This window comes from Squalius cephalus (assembly GCF_949319135.1).
Source record: "Squalius cephalus genome assembly, chromosome: 7".
Lineage (NCBI taxonomy): Eukaryota > Metazoa > Chordata > Actinopteri > Cypriniformes > Leuciscidae > Squalius > Squalius cephalus.
The window spans coordinates 29,491,726-29,514,216 of NC_137128.1; the positions used below are offsets into that span (position 1 = coordinate 29,491,726).

General features: G+C 38.2%; 1 long non-coding RNA gene across 1 annotated transcript; it reads left to right on the forward strand.

The window, feature by feature from the left end:
- Positions 1-546: 546 nt before the first annotated feature.
- LOC307161597 lies at positions 547-20,089 on the forward strand. Its single transcript, XR_013821759.1, has 3 exons — positions 547-707; positions 16,458-16,562; positions 19,918-20,089. It is a non-coding gene; the product is annotated as an uncharacterized lncRNA (long non-coding RNA).
- The last annotated feature ends 2,402 nt before the right edge of the window (positions 20,090-22,491 follow it).

Consider the following 22,491-nt stretch of genomic DNA (forward strand, 5'->3'; position numbering starts at 1 on the left):
GAATTTATAACACCTACCTGGTTTGGCCTTTCAAGAGCTTCTGAAAATTGGCATGTGAGTGAGCAAAAACTCACCCTCTTGCCACTCTGTGTGGTTTGACCCACAGATGACTCAGCCACACTAAACGCTAAACCTTCATTTGCTAAAACAAATTTATTTATGTGACATGAATATATAGCTATATACAATTTTGTATACAAAAATAAGGATTTGTTAACAGGATATCTCAGACTATGAGATCCGTTCTGCAACAGGTGTCCCATGATAGAGTAAAGTGGCCATTTCATTTCTTCAGTCAGAAATATATATAAATATATATACAAATAAGTAATTTTGATATTTTATGATGTTTAGATGTTCAGCTTAAAAGATAAACCAATATTTGTTTAGAATCCACTACACAGCCAGACACATTTATACACTTCAGTGACCTCTTTACACAAAATATATAGTCCTGCAATCACTCTTAAAAGGCTGAGGTGACCTTAACTCAAAAAAAGTTCAATTTGTGAGATGAAACCATTCTTGTTTTTGATTTAGATGGGATGATGGTGGAACAGGACGTCCTTGCATCATTTGGCTGTTCTGGCAACAAGCGCTGTCAATCCTGAAAGCTCTCAATGTGACATGCTTTAATGAACAGACTCTTCAATGTTAGGACTGAATTCTCAGCTCCCTCTGATGAAGACAAACTTTTTCACATTGCAGTAAGTACAGACATTCACATTAACAAGTGAGGCTAAGTAGGCCAGTCCATTAAATCCGACAATATTTTATTACATGTTGCCTGTTTGGTCAATCAGTTCTGTTAGTTAGGGCATACTCACACTAGGCATTGTTGCCAGTACATGCGTACTGCGCCCGAGCCTACCTCTTCAAGCAGGCCATGCAAGGCATGGTATGGCGAGATCACACTAGTCAAACGAACCAGACTTTTGGGATCAAACGTGCTCGGGCACGGTTCAGATCGCCTAGTGTGAGTACACCCTTAGTCCCTTGTGTCAGAATTGAATAAATACTGGATTCAATTAATATAATTTCATATATATGCAAACTTATGAACAGAATTGTGTGTGTATATATATACTGTATGGCCAAAAGTTTACATACATCTTGCAGAATCTCCAAAATGTTAACTATTGTAACAATATAAGAAGGATAATACAAAATGCATAGCATTTTTTATTTAGTACTGTCCTGAATAAGATATTTTACATAGAATACATTTACATATAGTCCACAATACAAAATAAAAGTTTAGAAAAGTTTAGTTTACATTCATTTGATTCTTAATACTGTCGCGTTAATGGATGATCCACAACTTTTCTTTTTTCTTTTTTGATGGTTGGTCACCCTTTCCAGCAATGACTGTATGATTTTGAGATCCATCTTTTCATACTAAGGACAACTGAGGGACTCATACATGACTATTACAGAAGGTGAAAACAATCACTGATGCTCCAGAAGGAAACTTGATGCATTAAGAGCCGGGGGTGAAAACTTTTGAACAGGATGAAGATGTGTACAATTTTCTTATTTTGTTTAAAGATCTTTTTTTTTTTTTTTTTTTTTTCATTTAGTACTGCCCCTCATAAGCTACAGAAGATGCTTGTTTCACAGAAGCCAAAATAAGTGCAATTTACCCTGATCTTCAAATTCAAAAAGTTTACACCCCCTGGTTCTAAATGCATCATGTTTCCTTCTGGAGCATCAGTGAATGTTTTCACCTTTTGTAATAGTATATTGTAATTTGAATTATCGTATCGTATATCGTAATTATTGTATTATTTGTATCTCAAAGTCATACATTCACTGCTGGAAAACTGAAGATTTTGCAGGACCTGGAGGATTTTTATGAAGAACATTAGGCACTTTAACTGCTCAGGACAAACAACGAACTCATGAAACAACCATCACAAAACATAAAAACAGTTGTTGATCATCCAGGTAACAATTCACAGTATTAAGATTAAAGGGTATGCCAACTTCTGAATTATTAATTTAAGTAAATTCAGTTATTTTTTTGTTTTGTGGACTATATGTCAACATCTGTTATGTTAAACAGCTTATTCAGGACAGTACGAAATAAAAAATAGCATACACTATTATATATATATATATATATATATATATATATATATATATATACAGTAGTCAACATTGGAAGTGTATCAAAACATTTCATCAAAGTTGTCCTAAGACAAGAACGGGTATATTGTTCAAAATTCATGTACAACTTTGATGAAAGGTTTTGATCCACTTCAAATATATACAGTATATATATGCTATGTTGTTGCTTGCAATGCAAATTGCATTACGCTGTATAGTATTTACATTTTTCTGCATCACAATATGCTTAAACATGAACAAGGATTAGCAGTTTGCTATAATAACTGTTGAAACTATACTATATAACCACTATAAGTTGAGTATTCAACCCTCTGGCCTTTGAAAATGCTGGATTTAGTTGTTTCATGGTTTATGTAAATTCTCAGTGCCGACCATCCATCTGGTCAAGTCTGAAAGACATACTTGAACCAGTCTTTTTAGTCCTTTAAAATACCTGTGGACAGATGGGTCACTGGACCAGTTAAGCTGTTTCAGATAGGTATGGTTTATTCATGTCGGCCAAAAGGCCATTCACATCCACAGGAAATACCTGGCTTTACTAATGGGAGGCCTCCGTTTTAAGTTTTGACGGACCCTTGTAAATGTTATGGCCTTCCAATATCTGGTTCTGAGACTTGTAGTGGTTTCTGAAAATGGTTAAAGAGTTATACAGGGACCTCTTGAATGTTGCAGAGCAATGCGACAAAGCAATGTCATTCTCATAGTAATGCTGTGAGATTTTCATCTTCATTTTGCAAGGTTTTGACTTGAACCCATGCATGATTTCTTTCTTAACTATCTGAAGTTTTGATCATCTACAAATATTCAGTACCCACATTTAAATGAACAGTCCACTATCTTTGTCAGGTAGGGATAAGGAGGGGCCATTGTGAAAGAGTTTTGGGACAGTTAACAGTAGGGATGCACCATATATCTGTACCATATCAATTACTGGCCAGTGTTGACTGACAGAATGACTGATCAATTTTAGATATTTATTTGTGCATGCTCATTTCAGCTATTTATGCTTTTAGATTACCTTAGCTGTCATCTAACACTCACTTAAAGTTAATCTTTAAAAAAGATGAATAATTTAATGACTATTATGTGTAATGTAATCTTTAGCAAATCTTAAAGTGAATATCCATATTTCATACTGTACAATAAAATTATACATTAATTTGGTTAAATAATTTATAAGTGTTGCCTATTCACTTTTAGCATTCAAAATTATTTGTTTTAGTTTTTAATGCTTTACTTTTGAATAATTTTAGTCTTTTACTTTAGTGTTTTACTATTGAATTATTTTGACAAAATATGTATTATTTTACCCTTATTGGTTAACATAGATAAGGTTTATTATTGGAATCATCATAATAATTTGGAAATTGTATAAACATTCAGTAATGATTTGCATTGAATAGCATTGTATTCCAGCAAAAAATGTGTATGAATTTCTAGAAGTTACAAAGCAGTATCATTTTCAGCTGTTAGATGTAAAAATAAATAAATTTTTTATTTTAAAAAGTATTTTAAAAAGTAATTTTAATGAAAAATATAAATTTATTTCAGACACAGACAACCCCCATTGCAAATCTGGTTTATTTGCCAAATTTACAGACTTGTTTGTACATGAACAAATCAAACAAAAGTAATTGAAATAGCTCAACACAACAAATGCTTCAAATGGTTTCCCCAAATTCAACTGAAAATGCAACTTTTAATGACTTCTGCAGTCTCAAAATTATCCAACCCTCTGAATAGAATCCTTCACAACTGCACAAATCTGCAAAACAGGTGTTGTCTCAAACACACCTGATGCAACTAATCAAGGGCTTCATTAGTTGCACCAGAACAATATTTGAACTAGCTAGGTTTGTTGAGTGTCATGTTTGACTGCATGTTAGAAATATGGTCAAAAGAATGGTCCAAAAAGTTAAGAGAAGATATCATCACCCTCCACAAACAAAGAACGGGATACAAAAAGATAGCAATGGTACAAAATGTTCCTAGAGACACCGTTGGAAGCATAGTTCACAAGTTCAAAGTTAAAGGAACAGTGGTTACACTACCTGGCCAGGGTAGAAAAAGGAAGCTTTCAACGGCTGCAACCAGATTTCTGAGAAGGCAGGTTCAGAAAAACCCTTGGGTGATGGCAGAAGACCTGCAGCAAGACTTGGTGGCAACAGGCACTGAGGTTTCAGCTTGCACAGTAAGGCGTGTACTAAACTCATGCCAGTGATAATGACATGCAGTGTGTGGAAGGCAAGATGGATTCATTAAAGTATCAGGAAATCCAAGGAGAAACGTTGTGCTGTCAGTGAGTAAGCTGAAGCCTGGACCTTCCAACTGGACAATGAAAGCACACCTCAAATTCCACCAAAGCTTGGTTTCAGAAGAAGTCCTGGAAGATTCTACAGTGACCATCACAGTCACCTGACTTGAACACCATAGAAAATCTATGGTGGGATTTGAAGAAGGAGGTTGCAGCACGCAAACCCAAGAATATTACTGAGCTGGAGGCCATTGCTCATGAGGAATAGGCTAAAATTCCTCAGAAACGCTGCCAGAAGCTTGTGTCTGGTTATACATCTCATTTGCAGCAGGTCATAACAGCAAAAGGGTGTTCTACTAAGTTCTGAAGATGCTTGCCATGAAGGGGTTGAATAATTTTGAGACTGCAGAAGTCATTAAAAGTTGCATTTTTAGTTGAATTTGGGGAAACCACTTGAAACATTTGTAGTGTTGAGCTATTTCAATTACTTTTGTTTTTGTTGGTTGCAAACAGCTGAAAGTATGTATATTTTGCCAATAAACCTGATTTGCAATGGGGGTTGAATAATTTTGATTACAACTGTACAAGATTTTGTCATGAAGCCAGTGAAAAAATTGGCACGGTATGTAAAAATCTGAATTTCTGACCTAACTAGCATAAAAATCATTAACTAATGAGTTCCTAACAAGTGATTTCCTCCAGAATTGCAGTATGTTTGTGAAATGGAAGCACTGAAACTGAATTTCTGTTGGTGAATCAGCATAATATCAATTCATTTATTCACCTGGCACACAGGATCACTGTTCTCTCTGCCAAAGCGGGTCTTACCACTAATGAATGCTCTAATGCCAATAAAGCCCTCTAATTCACTCATCTTCCTACCAGCATCGCCCGGGTGACTCAGTAACATAAAGTATGGGCAGAGATGACCTGGAACTGCTGCATTATCCTACCATTTTCTTGGTCCTAAATTAGATTTGCTTTGTAACTTTATTTGCATGTTTTCATAAGAACACAAGAATAATGATGAAATACGAGTTACATTTTTGGATGTGCTCATATATGACTATTATATGATTGACACAATACAAAAACAATTATGAGGCCATCTTTATCTACACTCTCAGAAAATAAAGTACATAATTGTACCTTTAGGGGTACAATGGCTTGTCACTGGGGCTGTACCCTCAAGGGTCTACAATATTGTACCTTAACCTTTAAAAGAAACGGTACATATATGTACCTTTTAATGCTTTTTGACCCTCAAAAAGGTACATATATATACCTTGAGGTCCAATAATAAGCCCTATGGGGTACGTTAGTGTAGATTGTACCTTGGGGGACGGAAATGGACTCCTACTGTACCCCTATTTCTGACAGTGTATGTCAGGATTTTTGCATAAAGAAATGTTCCTTCTTGAGGAATATATATATATATTCCACGCCACCTCCTGTTTCCATCCTTTCATGGTTTATTAAATGAAGAATACAATCAAATACTAGGATTGAGGTGCTATCTGAGAATTTCCTCTCCACCCCTCAGGCCTGAGGTTCCTGGAGTTTAAGTTTGTACAGGAAAGCAGTTACCATATTCACATGTCTCAGTAATTGAGAACACTGCTTGGCAGCCCATAGTGGACTTTTAGACAAATGTGTCCAATACTCCCTAATTAGTTGGTGAGACAACGGGCAATCTATACTTAGAATGTGAACCGAATGAAAACCTCAAGAAACAGTAGGCCTCTTTGCCGCTTTTTTTTTTTTTTTTTTTTACGCTCAACAATGAACAGAGGTTTTGTTCCACTGGATATGCTGTCGCTCCCTTCCTGCAATAATTATCAGGACCTTTTGATAAATAAACTTGACCCCAGTGTCCTTCACATTCAGTGCGTATTGTACAGCACTTGCTTTCAGACCTTCCTTTGCTAAATTAAATGGAGACAGAGGTGAGGTCGCTATACTGTAAAAAAAAAAAAAAAAAAAAAAAGTTTAGCCTTAAGTACAATCAACTTGGATGTTAAAGTAATTTCAAATTAAATTACATTCAACTGACTTAAAAATAAGCTGAATCTTGTATAACATAAAAACAGTTGAAAATTGCTTAACTTATTTTGATTAGTTATAGCAATGTAAAAACATGTTGACATAACTTATTGATCATATAATTTTTTACAGTGTAGATTCGATCTGTGGTAAAGGCACAGAGAAGTTTCATTGAATTGACACTTGCTCTTGTTCCTTTACCTCCATTAAATTTGACAATCATGTTAATTGTGTGTTTTTTACCTAACCTTCCATGGTATTCTAATAAGTCACAGAGCAGATAGGATGGATGAGCAAGTAAATACGGTGGTCTGTTTCATTTATAGAAGAGTAGACTTTCCATTAGCTGCCATTTTTATCAATCAGTACCTCGGGTGTGGAGTGGATCAATGGTCTGTCGCTATGGCAACTGGCACAAAGTGATGGGTAATTCCACAAGGTGAGGGGAAGGATCCTGTGAGGTGGCAAAGACAGACAGGATCGATAAGGCCCAAGATAATGAGTGTGAATGCTCAATCCTGCCAGCCCTGAATCCTGCCTCTCTCAAGATAGCTGCTTCAAATTGTGACAGACAAATAAACGACAAATTATCTAATGTTGTTTTTAAAAAACATTTTAGTATGTATATTCTGATATTGATGATCCTTCAGAAATCATTCTAAATTGTTGATTTTATGCTCAAGAAACATTATTATCATTGATGAAAACCGATGTGATACATTCCGTGATGCATTCTGTTCACAATTCTTTGATGAATAGAAAGTTCAAAAGAACAGTATCTGAAATAGAACTGAGGCCCTAATCCAAAGTGTGTTGTGAGTTGGTATTGATAAATCTCAAATGTATATGTTTTGGGTTGAAAAACTTTTCTTTCGGTATACGCTTTCACTTTTGGCAAAGAAAATTAGCTACAGATCTCCTGACCTCTCCAGATTAATACTGTGTTTTCAGTCTAATTACAAGCAACTATGAAAGAAGATTACAACTGGAGGAGGAATGCTAGAAATTCTCCCGTTTGAGGTTAAACCAATGCGTTAAGCCTTTGCGGTGTGATGCTTTTGCTTTTTTTTACACCAACAGTGAATTCAGTAGAGGTTTGCTACCAAAGATGTCATGCATTTTAGCCCAGTGCAGTTTGATTGAACAGTACCTGCCTACCTGTATGGTTACTGTATATCACAAACCTACAGTTTAGGTTTTCACCACATGCTAATACTGTAAATAAATTAACTAGTGCGGTCAGTCGATTTACATTTTTTTACTAATTAATCTCACATTTTTCTTCAATTAATCACACCTAACATTAAAGTTTTTAATACATTTATATTATAATAATTTCACATTTAATCTTCAGATTAATGTAGAAAGAACATTAAGACAGTAGCCTATATTTTAAATATTTGTTTAATGGCTTATAATGACTTTTTATGAAGTTTTTTTTTCTTTAGTTCTTTTATTATCCTTAAAGGGATAGTTCACCCAAAAATGAAAATTCTCTAATTAATTACTCACCCTCATGTCGTCCTAAACCCGTAAGACTTTCGTTCATCTTCGGAACATAAATTAAGATCTTTTTGATGAAATCTGAGAGCTTTCTGTACTGTTCATAGACAGCTATGCAACTGCCAATTTGAAGCTTTAAAAAGTTTGATCAGTTCGAAAAGAGATAAAAAAACTAACCCATATAAACTGAGAAGTTTAGTCCAAATATTCTGAAGAGACATGATCGCTTTATATGATTAAATGATTGAATTAATGCTTTGATTCACTTATAAACATTCATTAACTCACACATCAGTTGTGGTAAATGGAAGTTCAAGCATGTTCGCTTAACTTGCGAGAACCAATTAGTTTTATTCTCGTGTTTACGTAGTATGTTTGAGCTTCCACGAGGACCAATGAGGTTCATTCTCATGTGTTACGTTTGAGCTTCCACAAGAACCAATGAGGTTTGTTCTCGTGCGTCAAGCAGGTTCGGTTGAGCATCTGATTATGTTTGCTGATCAATGTTTTAATGTGAATAAGCATTCAACCAACTTGTGCCACTGGCCAGAGCGGTCCACATACACCTTTAAACCCCAAACAGGGCAAAGCAAATGGAGCCTAAATAACGTGGACAAAACTTTTGTGGCATAACCAGGCCTGGATCGCAGAAACACCTTCACAAGACCTGTGGCAAACTCCATGCAAGTCCCACTCACAGAAAGAGCCTGCAGATCCCCCACACGTTTGAGAGAAGCTAATGCTAACCAAAGCGCCAACTTGACAGTCAGAATCCAGTCAGGAACTGACTTCAAAGGTTCAAAGGAGGTTCCAATAACCCCTCCAAAACAACCGACAAATTCCAGGTGGGGACAGTAACAGGACGCGCAGGCCTCAATCGTCTAACTCCACGCATAAATGAAGAGACCAGACGGAGTCTACCTAAGGGGACCTTGTCTGACTCCCGACATGCAGCGATAGCCACGAAGTAAACCCTCAAAGGAATCGCAGCTGCTCTGGCTGCAAACTTATCACGCAGGAATTCCAGCACTGAACCAACTGGGCAGCTGACTGGATCCAGTGCGCCAACATACTCCTTTACTGGTGTACGACTTGAGCCGTACACCAAGACTCAAAGACGTATCACTTAGAAAAACAGCCATCTAGTAGAAGGTGCACAAGCGTTTTCAATGGTCTCCCAAACATTAAAAATCCGGCCATGGATGAGTAAAGGCATCTATCCCCAGAGGCGCCGGATGAGACAGGGAGAACCACAGGGGGTGCGGAGTCGAGTCTTGCAACACAAAGAGGTCCACCTACCGCCTCACCGAAAAGGCTCCAAATCTGCAGCATCTACTCCCCGAGCTGTCAACAGGAAGTTCTCCTGCAAGGTTTAAGGCTCCTGGAACGTGAACTGCTGTAAGTGAAAGGAACCTGTCTTGAGCCCAAAGGAGGAGGCGGCACGCATGCTTGTTCAGGGTGCATGACCGCGAACCTTTCTGGCGATTTATGTGGGACACCACTGCCACGTTGTCCATCCTGACAAAAAAATGACAGCCTGTCAGGGCCGGAAGGAAGTGATCCAGAGCCAGAGAGACGGCTCGCAACTCTAGGCAGTTTATGTGCCACGAGAGCAGCTCGCCCGTCCAAACGCCGTTTTAAGCCGGTCTGTCCTCGAAGACAGCACCCCAACCAGTCAGGGAGGCATCTGTCTTGATAACCTGACGGCAGCAGACCGCGCCCATCTTGACTCCTTGAAGCAAAATGAGAGGGTCTTTCCACCTCCAGAGAACACAAAGGCAACTGTGCGATACTCTCAGCAGACGGAAAGCTGACCAAGAAGGGTGAATGTGTTAAAACATTCTTAAAAAACCAGGCCTAGACCACCTAAATATGGACAATTACAGACCAATATCCAACTTAACATTTTTAAGCAAAGTCCTTGAAAGGGTTGTTGCTTCACAATTGCGTTCGCATTTGGATGGTAATGGTCTTTTTGAACCTTTTCAGTCTGGTTTTCGCCCATCACATAGCACTGAAACTGCCCTTCTTCGGGTGGTTAACAATATTCTTTTGTCCATGGATTCAGGGCTGATAAGCATCTTGTTGCTCCTTGATTTAAGCTCTGCTTTTGACACAGTCTGCCATGAAATAATGATCTCTAGGCTTTCTGATATTGGCATCACTGGCTCTGCTCTTTCCTGGCTCATTTCCTACATCAGCGACAGAAAGTATTACATCACTATACAAGGGTTTAGATCTGCCACTGCTTCACTTACACAGGGTGTTCCTCAAGGTTCGGTTCTTGGCCCGCTATTGTTCATCATCTACATATATCCACTTGGTGACATCATACGCAGGCATGGACTTAAATTTCATTGCTATGCTGATGACATTCAAATCTATCTTACCACCAGCTCCGATAGGCCAGTTTTGCCTGACTCACTCACTGCATGTATCAGGGACATCAAGCATTGGATGTCCCTGAATTTCCTCAAATTAAACGATAAGAAAACCGAGATATTAGTGATTGGTTCAACTGCCTCAGTCAAAAGGATGGACCAGTCCTTTGATATTGATGGTATCCACGTTAAGCCTTCATTGTCAATTCGTAACCTTGGTGTCTTATTCGATCCAACTCTATCTTTTGGCTCTCATATTTCTTCTATTGTTAAAAACTCTTTTTTCCATCTTCGTAACATTGCTCGTCTACGATCTTCTCTCACTTTAGCCGATGCTGAAACATTAATTCATGCATTAATCACATCACGCCTGGACTACTGTAATGCCTTATTTCTTGGTCTTCCCAAAAAACTCATTTCAAGATTACAGTATGTTCAAAACTCTGCAGCAAGAGTTCTCACCTCCACTAGGCGTTCTGCTCACATTACTCCTCTGCTTCATGAACTTCACTGGCTACCTGTGGCATCACGTATCCACTTTAAGGTATTGCTAATAACATTCAAAGCATTAAATGGTCTTGCTCCCCAATATTTGTCTGACCTACTCTACCCTTACCGCCCTGCCCGGTCCCTTAGATCAGCTGAACTTGGTTTATTGTCCGTCCCTCGTTTCCGGCTGTCTACTGTAGGTGGAAGGTCATTTAGTGTTAATGCTCCTCAACTGTGGAATTCACTACCTCTCACACTACGTAATACCTCATCTGTGGCTACTTTCAAGACCCAGTTAAAAACATATCTATATAACTTGCATTTTGGATAATGTGACTATCTGTATCCTATGTGACTGTAATGTATGTGTGAGTGTTTAAATGTATTGTAATTTACAATGTAAAGCGACCTTGAGCTATGGAAAGGCGCTATATAAATAAAACTTCTTCTTCTTCTTCTTTTGAATGCCCCTGAGTTTCATCAACCAATGGCCTCATATGAAGCAGACCCAAATGCAGCACAGGAGAGGCTTCTGCCATGAGCTCCAGAAGTCTGTGACGTGCCCACCACAACATGATGGCCAAGCCTGAAACGGGCCAAGCACGCACGGAGACTGGAAACTCGAGCAGGGGCCAAGCATTGAGAGAGAATCGAGCAGGACACCAAAGAAAATGATCCGCTGAGAAGGTGTTAAGACGCTCTTCTGAGCATTCAGCCTGAGACCAAGAGACCGGAGGTGGTGGAGAAGGACGTCTCTGTGATGACACTAACTCTCTGGACTGAGCCAGAATGAGACTTTTGTCTAGGTAATTTAGTACACGAATGTCCTAGAGTCTCAATGGGGCCGAAGCTGCATCCATGCGCTTGGAAGTGTGTCGGTGGAGCCAAAGCCAGACCAATTGGAAGGACCTGATATTAGTACGCCTTTCCCCCAAATGTGAACCTGAGGAACCTCCTATGCCATGTAATGACCTGGATGTGGAAATAGGCGTTCTTCAGGTCCATGGTAACAAACCAGTCCCCTGTTCGGATCTGCGCCAGTATAGTTTTTTTTTTTTTGTTGTTGTTGTTTTTTTTTACTTTAGCATCTTGAATTTTCCTTGTAGAGGGAAAAATTCAGACGGCGTAGGTCCCAAATGGGGCGCAGACCCCTGTCCTTCTTCGGAACGAAGTAGCGGCTGTAAAGGCTGCAGTTCTATCGCTCCCTTCAGCAGGAGCGACATCACTTCCAGCTGTAGAACAGAAGCCTCTAGGGCACTGTTCGTAACCATGGGATGAACCCTGTCAAAGCAAGGAGGATTGCAATAGAACTGGAGAGTGTATCCAAATTGGATCATGCGGTGAACCAAGTGCGACACACCTGGCAGAAGCCTGCACGCTTCTGGTAAGGTCACTGAGCTGACCGCTTCTCCAAATAAACCTAACTGGGAGATAGGGACGTCCAGTAGGAAGACTTTCTCCTTTTCACGAATATCAGTGAGATTCAATCAAAGATGGCGTTCAACAGCCAGCAAACCCACCATTGTGCGCCCAACCGCATGTGCAGTGTGCTTAGTCGCACACAGTGGCAGGTCAGTAGCTCTGCAGAGCTACTTGACTGCTTCCGGTGACAGGCCCCCGCCCTCATCCATTTCCTTAAGGACGTCCGCTTGGTAGGCCTGAAGAATGGCCCACAGGGCTTCGAAGGGAGCTTAGACTTTAGACTTCCGAGATGGAGCGGAAGTTTTTTTTAAGTTTTTTGAAATGTGTGTGGCCAGCATGCCCATAAAGGAGTAGTTCACTTTAAAATGAAGCCATCCTAGGTGTATATGACTTTTTTCTTTCAGACGAATACAATCGGAGTTATATTAATAAACACCCTGACGCTTCCGAGCTTTATAATGGCAGTGAATTTCAACTATCAGTATGAACCTCAAAAAAGTTGTGGTTGTATTGTATTTGTTTGAAAGAAGAAAGCCATATGCACCTAGGATGGCTTGAGGGTGAGTAAATCTTGGGGTAATTTTCATTTTAAAGTGAACTACTCCTTTAACTGCTGGAATGCTACTCAAGGTACGCTGCGACGCAGCGTCAAGGTACTGACTCAGATGCAACTGTGCGAAACATCACAGGTGGCGAGGTTGGCAGAATGGGAAAAAGGCTGCTTCCAGGATCTTGAGATCTCGTAATGAAGATCACTGAAAAATGGCAACTTCCTTCCAGTGGGGTGCGAATTAGATTGGCCGCGCAGAAAATGCTCGTAGAGCTTGGAAGACTGAAAATAGCGAGGCTAGTAGGCATTCAATGTTGAGCTTCTCAGTAGCACGGGTTATCACGTCCATGAGCTCAGTGTAGGCTGCAGAAGGCCTCGCTTCTTAGCCTCTAGGCGGGAGAGTGTCAGCCGCGAGCCCAAAATCCTCCGAATCAGATGCCGCGGTGAAAAAAAACAGAGCATGCGACAGGCTGAGGCATTTCACACACTTACCGTGCGGGTCGTCGCTTGCAATGAAGCGAGAACACTGTGGCTGGCAACGACGCAGATCCATTGTGCTTCACCGAGAGGAGAACAAAGCAAGTTCCACTATATGTGGTCGCCGAAGCACAAAGAGAGAATTTATTTTTTATCCAAAATAAATCGTTTAACTAGCATGGGCCAGCTAAACCGCTTCTTCTGAAGAAGAAAATCTGAGGAGCAGATGGCGCGTTCACTATATCAAGAGTGAGTGATGTAGTGCTGCTGAGGCGGCACCTGCGCCCTCAGCCAATAAATTGGTGTGATTCTATACGGTTCAGACAATCAGCACCGCCCCAAGGGCGTTTCCCATTGCGTCATCGCTACGCAGCGTTGAGTGAACCTATGAAAGAGAACTCCAATGTATTCGTTGACAAATCATACACTACTAAAACGTGTTTTGTGGTCATAATATAATATTTTGTACGGAGCCGCATGAAAATAAGTCTTTATTAATCCATAATCCACCCCTGTAATCATAATTTAGTATGAAAAGGATTAAAAGTGCTTGCTGTATTACTGCCTCTAGAGTTTATTTCTGTTGGAAACTGCAGTGATATGTATGTATTGGTACGTATTTTGCATTTTTCAGAAATGTTACCACAGGTACTTTTTTCCAATGAGCCTGTGTTGCAGCGCTCTCAGATTTAATCAAAAAGATCTTCATTTGTGTTCCAAAGATGAACAAAAGTCTTACGGGTTTGGAACGACATGAGGGTGAGTAAATAATGACAGAATTTTGGGTGAACTATCCCTTTAATTACAGACAGAAACAGGTTGGCTGCTGTCACTTTAAGACCTGCCACACATGATGTGAATCTGGCACTCCAATTTTCTCACAACTCTTTACGTTCATTTAACTCATTTAACACTGTGCTTGTGAGGATACTCGACAAAATGGGCATTTTGGCATAATTTTGTGTGTTTGTCATTACAAGCGCTGTCTGAAGCGGCTTTCTGTGTGCATGTTGTGTGTGTGTCACACAGACAGAAGATTCACAGAAGCGCACCAGTACTGTGTTCTCTTTTCTGTCTTATCGCTCTTGAATGGTTTAAAACCATTTGCATGAATAAGAGTGTGGTCATATGTAAATGTATTGCCAACCAAAGGACGACAGAAAAAACGAATGCTGCATTAAATATTTTATGCTTTAAAATGAAAAAATAATTGCGTGCATTAATTTTAACAGCCCTAAAATCAACAGTCACAGAAACTTCCATTTAAAGATTTTAAACAGAGTTCTCACATATAGTCATCCACCACAACATTTAGAGCCATGTTGAGTCTTGCCTCTGTCTATCTGGGTCAAAAGGCAGAATTGTAGCATTAGAAATTACAATCAAAATATCTTAAGGAAGCAAGAGGGATAGTTAAAATGTCAAGGGACATGGTTTTCTCCTCAATTACTGAATTCACTAGCTGATGTGTTTATTAATGATGATTATTTAATTATGAAAACTTTATTGTTGAAAAATTATTATTATGCATGCACATTTGCTTAGTGTATTTTAAAATAAGTTTAATTTGTGCAATATTCACCAATTCACCACGCCTGGGGTCAAGGGCCTCATCAAACTTCCAGGGAGCTGCAGGATAGCTTAAACGAAAAAAAAAAAAAAGTTTAAATAATAAAAAAGTATTTAATAAATTATTAATATATTAAAATAACATTTATTTTTCCTCCATCTTACTAACTTTTGTAATAATGTTCTTATTGAGTAACATTTGGTTGGACAGAAGCAGCCTTGTCATGATTACAACAGAAATAGCGAAAATATCTTGTATATCCTATAATTTGGGTTGGTTGTGTTGGACAATGGGTGATCTTTGGGTCAAGAAGGTTGAGAATCTGACTTATGATGTTATGTGAGGTATAATATTTGCATAGTGAGATGCCTGCCTAGAGATCACTTTTCCTTGGAATAATTTCATGTGGTAGTGAGCTACTTACTGTTTTGCAGAGTCAAGCCAACAAAAACAACAGCAAAGCAAAATTATACAGCAAAGTTAATATAATTATTTTATGGGTTCAGAAGGAAAACATAAGGAAAAACTGAGTGTGCATGTTTAAAGATGTGTCAGGGATGATTCATTCCAAAACGCACCCAATAAACATCTTCACAGTGTGAAACATTTCCTTGATATATTGTATTGTGGTCTAGTAATAATGGTATGGAACAATGGTGAAAAATCATTTAGGATCAAACAATATAGTTCCTAAAGGGTGTCTAATGTTTAGACTGCTGAACAAAAAGTGTTACAGAAAGGATGTTTTCAATGTTCAAGATGGAATCTCAGGGGATCGATGGTTGCGGTTTTCAGGCGTGACCTCAGGGCTACAAGATAAGAATGTAATAAACGATAAAGAATGCAGTTAAAAGCTTCTGTCTTCTTAACTACGTAAATAAGCCTGCCTCCAAAATGATTGCTGAATTAGTCAGAAGCACGATCATGCCCCCTATTTATTGTTCGAATGCACGTCTTAAAAGGATGCCAAAGAGAAGTGATAAAGCAATCTGAGCAACATGATTTAAAACTGCACAATGTACAAAGTCAACATGATTTGGATAGAATCTCCTTAATGTTTTGTAATATTTGCATGATTTGTCTCAGGCTGTTAGAAAAGGGACTATGCATGATATTAAAACATGTTACAATGGCGAATTGTTAAAGGGAATTGCTTAGTTGGGATCACATTTTGCACAAAGCTACTTAAAACGTGATTAGACGAGGCGGCCTCATTCACAGACGCAGTTATAATTGCAACATGCTCACAATAGCTTGGCTGAGTAGCGAGCCGTGCTTTAAAAACATTGTGTTTTGAGCACACTAGGGATAATTAGCTTAATTTTCAGCTGGACTTTATGATCTTGATGTGACTTTTTGATCTTGTTATCAAAAATATAATGCATTGGCCACTCATTTTGATCTTTGTGGTTTTGACCATGTGAACGGCTCAGTGAGGCACAACGTTAAAATACGTGCTCTGACATCAGCAGGAATTTGAAGTCATTAAAAGAACTTGTGAAAAGGAGTAGTGCGAAGCCCATGAACAGAACGACTGACAAAAGAGGATTTTAGGGGAAATGTGTACAAGAATTAGTCCTAATTCTTGCTTACTGATCACTAATAAGATTTGTTTCTATTTCATAATCTTTTTTCTAGCCATATTCCCATGGATCAGAGTGCAGGACAAAATACTCTAAACTGGATGACCTCTCACCTCCACAGAGGAATGGATGTTAAGCACTAACAGCTGAAGAACATCAGGTACACTACTAGTCTCACCAAGACTGCATTTATTTGATCAAAAATATTGTGAAATATTATTCCCTTTTAAAATAACTGTTTTCTATTTCAATATATTTGAAAATGTCATTTATTCCTGTGATGGCAAAGCTGAATTTTCAGCATCATTACTTCAGTCTTCAGTGTCACATGATTCTTCAGAAATCATTCTATTATGCTGATTTGATGCTCAAGACACATTTCTTATTATTATCCATATTGAAAACTGTTGTGCTGCTTAAAATTATTGTGGAAATTGTGATACAGGTTTTTTTTTTTTTTTCAGGATTCTTTGACGAATAAAAAATCTAATCTTTATTACAAATCTTTTGTAACATAAAAGTCATCCATGTCACTTTTGATCAATTTAATCAATCATTGCTGAATAAAATGATTAATTTCTTGAAAAATGTACTTTTGAACAGTTGTGCATATTTAAAAATACAACTATTTTCATTTAATAATTATTGTACTTTTAAAGTACACTTACTTTGCTAAGACAACATCAGCTTTGTTCTTCAGGTCTGTGTTGATTCTTTTTGGGAGTCACTGGTCAAAATCAATAATTCTCTGTTGATAAGTAACTGAAAGTGTATTATCTGCTACTTGTGACATCAAAAGTATTGTTCTATAAAGAAGTTGTCATCTTGAGTGAGTTTAAGAGGGGTGTATTTGTAGTCTCAGAAAAGTAGTTTTAAAAGTTGTGGACCATCGGTGCTATAGGACTGGCAACTTTGCCCAATCCTCATCACTGTCTCTGGGCACCAAAGCTACAGAAGGCCGTAAAATATTAATCAAAACTGTCCGATCAATAACTTCTCAAAGGCTAATAAGTGCTGTCATATTTTTTTGATATGTAGAGCCCTCCATCATTTAGAGCGTGCCGAGATTTATTGAAAATCCATTGTGAGGACGAGAGCATGAGGTAATGCTGCACTTAGTAAATGAAGTAAAACCAAAGTCTACTATTAAAATTTATGATTTGTATTTAATCCACAGAAGTCGCATCACGTCTGTTCATTTGAACTCTTTCAACCTGGTCTGCTTACCTCCGTTCGGTCGCCGGCATCCATCTGATTGCGCATGTTTTATTCACTTGCGGTGTGTTTCACTCTCGGCCCTGTCATCATGAAACAAACTGTGAATGCATTTATGTCATTTTCTGTCCATTAGTGTCATATGCCATATCATATGGAATAGAAATGGAGGCTTAACTTTGGCACTGAGCCTGGTCTCGCTGTCCATTATATAGCTTATGAATATCACAATAGTACTGATGCTAATATCTTATCAATATTAAATACAGTATAAAATGACGTCTTAGAATTTGGACCCGTTTTTAGTTTGTTTTAAGCATTCTAGTTGAATCTGTCATTTTATTAGTCTTACCTGTTATTGTAGTATTTCACAAGAGATTGATACATCAGTATTGATTTTATTTTACTCTATTCTGTCCTCAAGTAAAAGAAAGCCAAAGTGAACCTAATTAATATCTCTAGACAGATGTAATATTTAACTTTTTATGGATCTTGATAATTACCCACAATATCCTGTTCCAGTCTCTCAGTCACTTGACTTGATCCATCAGTCATTTGAAGTGTCTCATAACACTCGCTCATGGTTCATCTGCACCCGTATCACAGGGCCATTCAGGTGTCAGGCTTTTTTTTTTTGGGTCACCTTGTGGATGGGAATCAATTTGGATCAGTAAAAGTAATAAAAAATAACAGCCTATGAAGGATAAGAGTTTTATAGCAAGGGTGGTGTTACCTTCAAAAACAGTGTAAGTTGTCATACACTAATGTTCAAAGGTTTGGGGTCGGTATGATGTTTTGTTGGTTTGTCTGTTTTTTGAAAGAAAGAGAGGAATTAACAGTTTCATTCAGCCAGAACGCATCAAATTGATCAAAATTACCAGTAAAGACTTTTATAATGTTACCAAGGATTTCTACTTCAAATAAATGGTTCTCTTTCAAACTTTCTATTCATCAAATAATCCTGAGAAGAAAAAAAAAAAGTATCAGTTTCCACAAAAAAATTAAGCAGCACAACACCGATAAGAAAAGTTTTTTGAGCAGCAAATCAGCATATTAGAATGATTTCTGAAGGATCATGTGACACTGGAGTAATGTTCAGCTTTGCCATCACAAGAATAAATTATATTTTAAAATATATTCAAATATATTACAGTTATTTTAAATTGTGATAATATTTCACAATATTACTGTTTTTACTGTATTTTTGATCAAATAAATGCAACCTTGGTGAGCACAAGAGTTTTCTTTCAAAAACATATGAACAATCTTACTGACCCAAACTTTTGAATGGCAGTGTAAACCTGTTAATTTAGTCAGTATTAACCTTTAAATGGTTTTATTGCAATTTTAATTGCACGTGTTGCTCTAGATTTTGATGTTCATAGTGTTTCTTTGATATACTTTGTGATTTTTATTACAGTCTGGCAATGGTAATGTGAACAGACAGAAAAAAGAATGTAAGGATTAGGTGTCTCTCTCTTAGATCTGCTATCTGTCATCGCCAGGTTAACGTCTTTATGAATCAGTCTCCCCGGGCTGTTTTCAGAGCAGAGAAGCTTGTACCGCTTTTTAAATTAACCTTTTGCTGTGTTAACGAGGTCATTTTATTACTTTGCGTTTTGGAATATCTATAGCCAACAGAAACATCTCTGCAAATAGCAGGTGGCACAATGCGGCCGTCGTTAGGACGTCTAAATGCATCCAAATTCCCACCAGTGCTAGCATTGAGCATGACGGATTAATAAATATTTGACAATATGTTTTTTTCTCTGTCATGCCAATAACTATTTGTCATCAATGAAACAGAAGAAACCAGGTCACAAGCAGTAATAAAGATGATTTATGACAAAGTAACAGTCAGTCCTTTTTTAATGGTTCCTCTGCCTCACGCAAGAGAAGTAAGCATTGATCTGGTTTTTACGACAAGTTAACCTCTCAGGAATGAGTGTTAATAGATTTTGAAACAACTATTAATAGCAAATAAAACATTTATGGCCACAGTATTTTATGCACAGAGCAAAAATCAATAGATCTTCAATGAAATAAGCTTGTGCAACTATTAACGGCACTTTCAGAGATGGATATTGTGGTTCGCATTTGCCTGAGTGATTACTAACTCAAATGTGAAAAAGGTTGCAATGCCGTTTAAAAAATGAAAGATTTGGAAAGTTAACGTCATAAGAAACAAAAATCAATCTGGTATAAGAGAGAAAGAGGGAGCAAGAGAACTGAGAATTGTCTGTAGCAGATTCCTGCATCTTGTGTTTGCCTCTCTTGTGTCTCTGTCACTAAAATGCCAGTCTTCACGGTTGCTATGCCGTTGTATCAAAGTGGAGGATGGCGCATGGGAAGGATTGTGGGAATGTAAAGCTGCACAGCAAACAGAGGGTCACCCAGCCGGATTCAACAAACTCGTCTAGCTCTCCTATTCAGTCAAAAGTTCAATCAGGCACCATGGAAACCTTCTCTTCTAATGAGTTACAAATGTTTCAGTTGATGTTGATTGAATTGTTTTACTAGCCAAAGATGTTTATTGGAGTCACAGGGGGATTTGAATTGACCGTGATGGATAAGCTTGTTCCATTGGGGTCGGGCTTTTAGAGTATGTACTATTACAGAATTAACTAATTTGTAACTTTCTTTCTTTCAGCAGAAAGATCCCTGTTTTAACTGTCTAACAAAGCATTTTGTTATTCAGATTAAGAACATCATTTGCTTAGTCATAAATAAATTGATCGTGTTGTACTTTTTTATTTTTTTATTGTTTGTAGTTGTAAATCAAACAGATTATTAGAGTACGTTTTACAAGAAAATACTATTTCAGTCTCTCTAAATGCCCATTTTAATTCAGTGTACTACTTGCAGTTTCTTTGTAATTATTAGTGAAATTTATTTGCGATTTCTGAATAAAAATTGGGTCTCACTCTAGATTAGGGTCCAATTCTCACTATTAACTATGACTTTTGCCTCAATATACTCCTAATAACTGCTTATTAGTAGTTGGTAAGGTAGTTGTTAAGTTTAGGAATTTGGTGGGATTAAGGGATGAAGAAAATGGTCACGCAGAATAAGGCTATAATATGTGCTTTATTAAGGACTAATAAACCGCCAAAATCCTAGATAAATTCATTCTAATAAACAACTAGTTAATGGTTAGAATTGGACCGTAAACTAAAGTGTTACTGAACATTGTTTCCTAATTGTTTTCAGTGTAGTGTTTGTTGAAATATGTATGTCGTTTAAGCTGAAATCTTGATCATGTGAAAGGACTGTTTGTGTTGTCATCGAACATTTTGTCTGATTTAGCCCTGTTAAAAAAACACTGCTCATTTACCTAGAATTCCTTCCTTGGTGGCTTGTCTGTCACCAATTATATCTCTCTGTTTATCCTTTGACAAGTTAATTCACATGCATGTGGACCAACGGTGAAGGCTTGTGGATCTTTCCCATCACACTTAAAACGCAGCCGACCACCCTCTCCTCTCTCAAGTAGGCTTTTCACAGAGGCTTTAGGAAACTGTTTAAGGTATTTGCCCTTTTTTCATCTATTCAACTGCAGCAGGCAAATCCTGGGAGGCAGAACCTGTTGATATCCCATAAGGGGCTTATATGACTCATCGTAGCCTAGATGCAACATGCTTGTTATTTGAACAGCTGCATCTCCACTCCACACTTTTATCAGGCCCATTGTGGTCCTGCCATCCTGCGCTTTTCCTCCTTGTTCGGAAAGCTCTTGACAAACCAACCAAAAATTGGTCATAGAACAGACGTCTAGACAGTTTTTTGGGTGGAGGCTTGGTTCCGAGTTGATTGTGGTTCTCCAGCTTTCAGCGATGGTCCATATGAGCTGGTGTAGGTGATCTTCATTCAGCATTATTACACTGAAAATCACTTGCCCTAAGCTATTATTTAAGAAAAAGGTGTAGTGTTTTTACATAAACATTTCAGATGTGCACATTTGAAAATTATAATGTTGAAAGACAGCAATTTCCCACAAAGAATAGCCCCCCCCCCCCCCTCTTTTTCCTTTCACAGGGGCATCTTGATGGATGGAGCGCACACACGTACCTCCTCACACCTCATCTGGCCGAATGCATTCCTTATGCAATTAGTCCTTCTGAAGTTGCTTATTAGTTGGATCTCTTCTTTGTGGATAAGTCCTTTCACTGAACTGTCACAGCTCCTGGACAAGCCTCTCCAATCCACAGCCATTTACAAATGAATGGGACACCATGCAAACCAAACAGAGCACATCCTTTTCCTGCTCTTTCACATCTTTGGTGAAAAGGTGGGGGGAAAACTCAATTTGTATTTGCGCAGACCATAAACAAACATCGGTCAGATCAAATGAGGCATTCAGAGCCTGAAGAAAGGTCGGAGAGAAAGGGGAGGGAGAGATAGAGGAGGGATTGAAGGAGGTACAGAATGGAGCTCTAGCAGTGCCAATTCACAAGCTCAGGGCTTTTATGAGGGTGTCAGTTCTGTTGTCAGACTGACGATATAGAGACACAAGTCAATGTGAGGGCGGAGGACAGCACACCTTCCACAGGTACCTGCAATGTGACTGTAAACTAACTAACACCTTTAGTGAGAGCCGAAGCCACAGCGAAATCACCTTTCCCATGAAACCATGAGTGGCAAGGATACTGGAAAGCTTTTTATGACAAACAGAGAGTTTCTTCAAAGAGAAGCCAATAAAAGCCCTTCAGATAACCGAAAGTTCTTCAAACAAGCATTAAATGTTCAGAACATTTGCATCTGGTGATTATGGCTATATAAAATTAAGTCAAATTTAAAAAACTTAAAAAGTTTGGGAAAAAAGAATAATAAAAAATCATGCTTTGGTAATTCATTATTAGATAAAAAGTCATAAT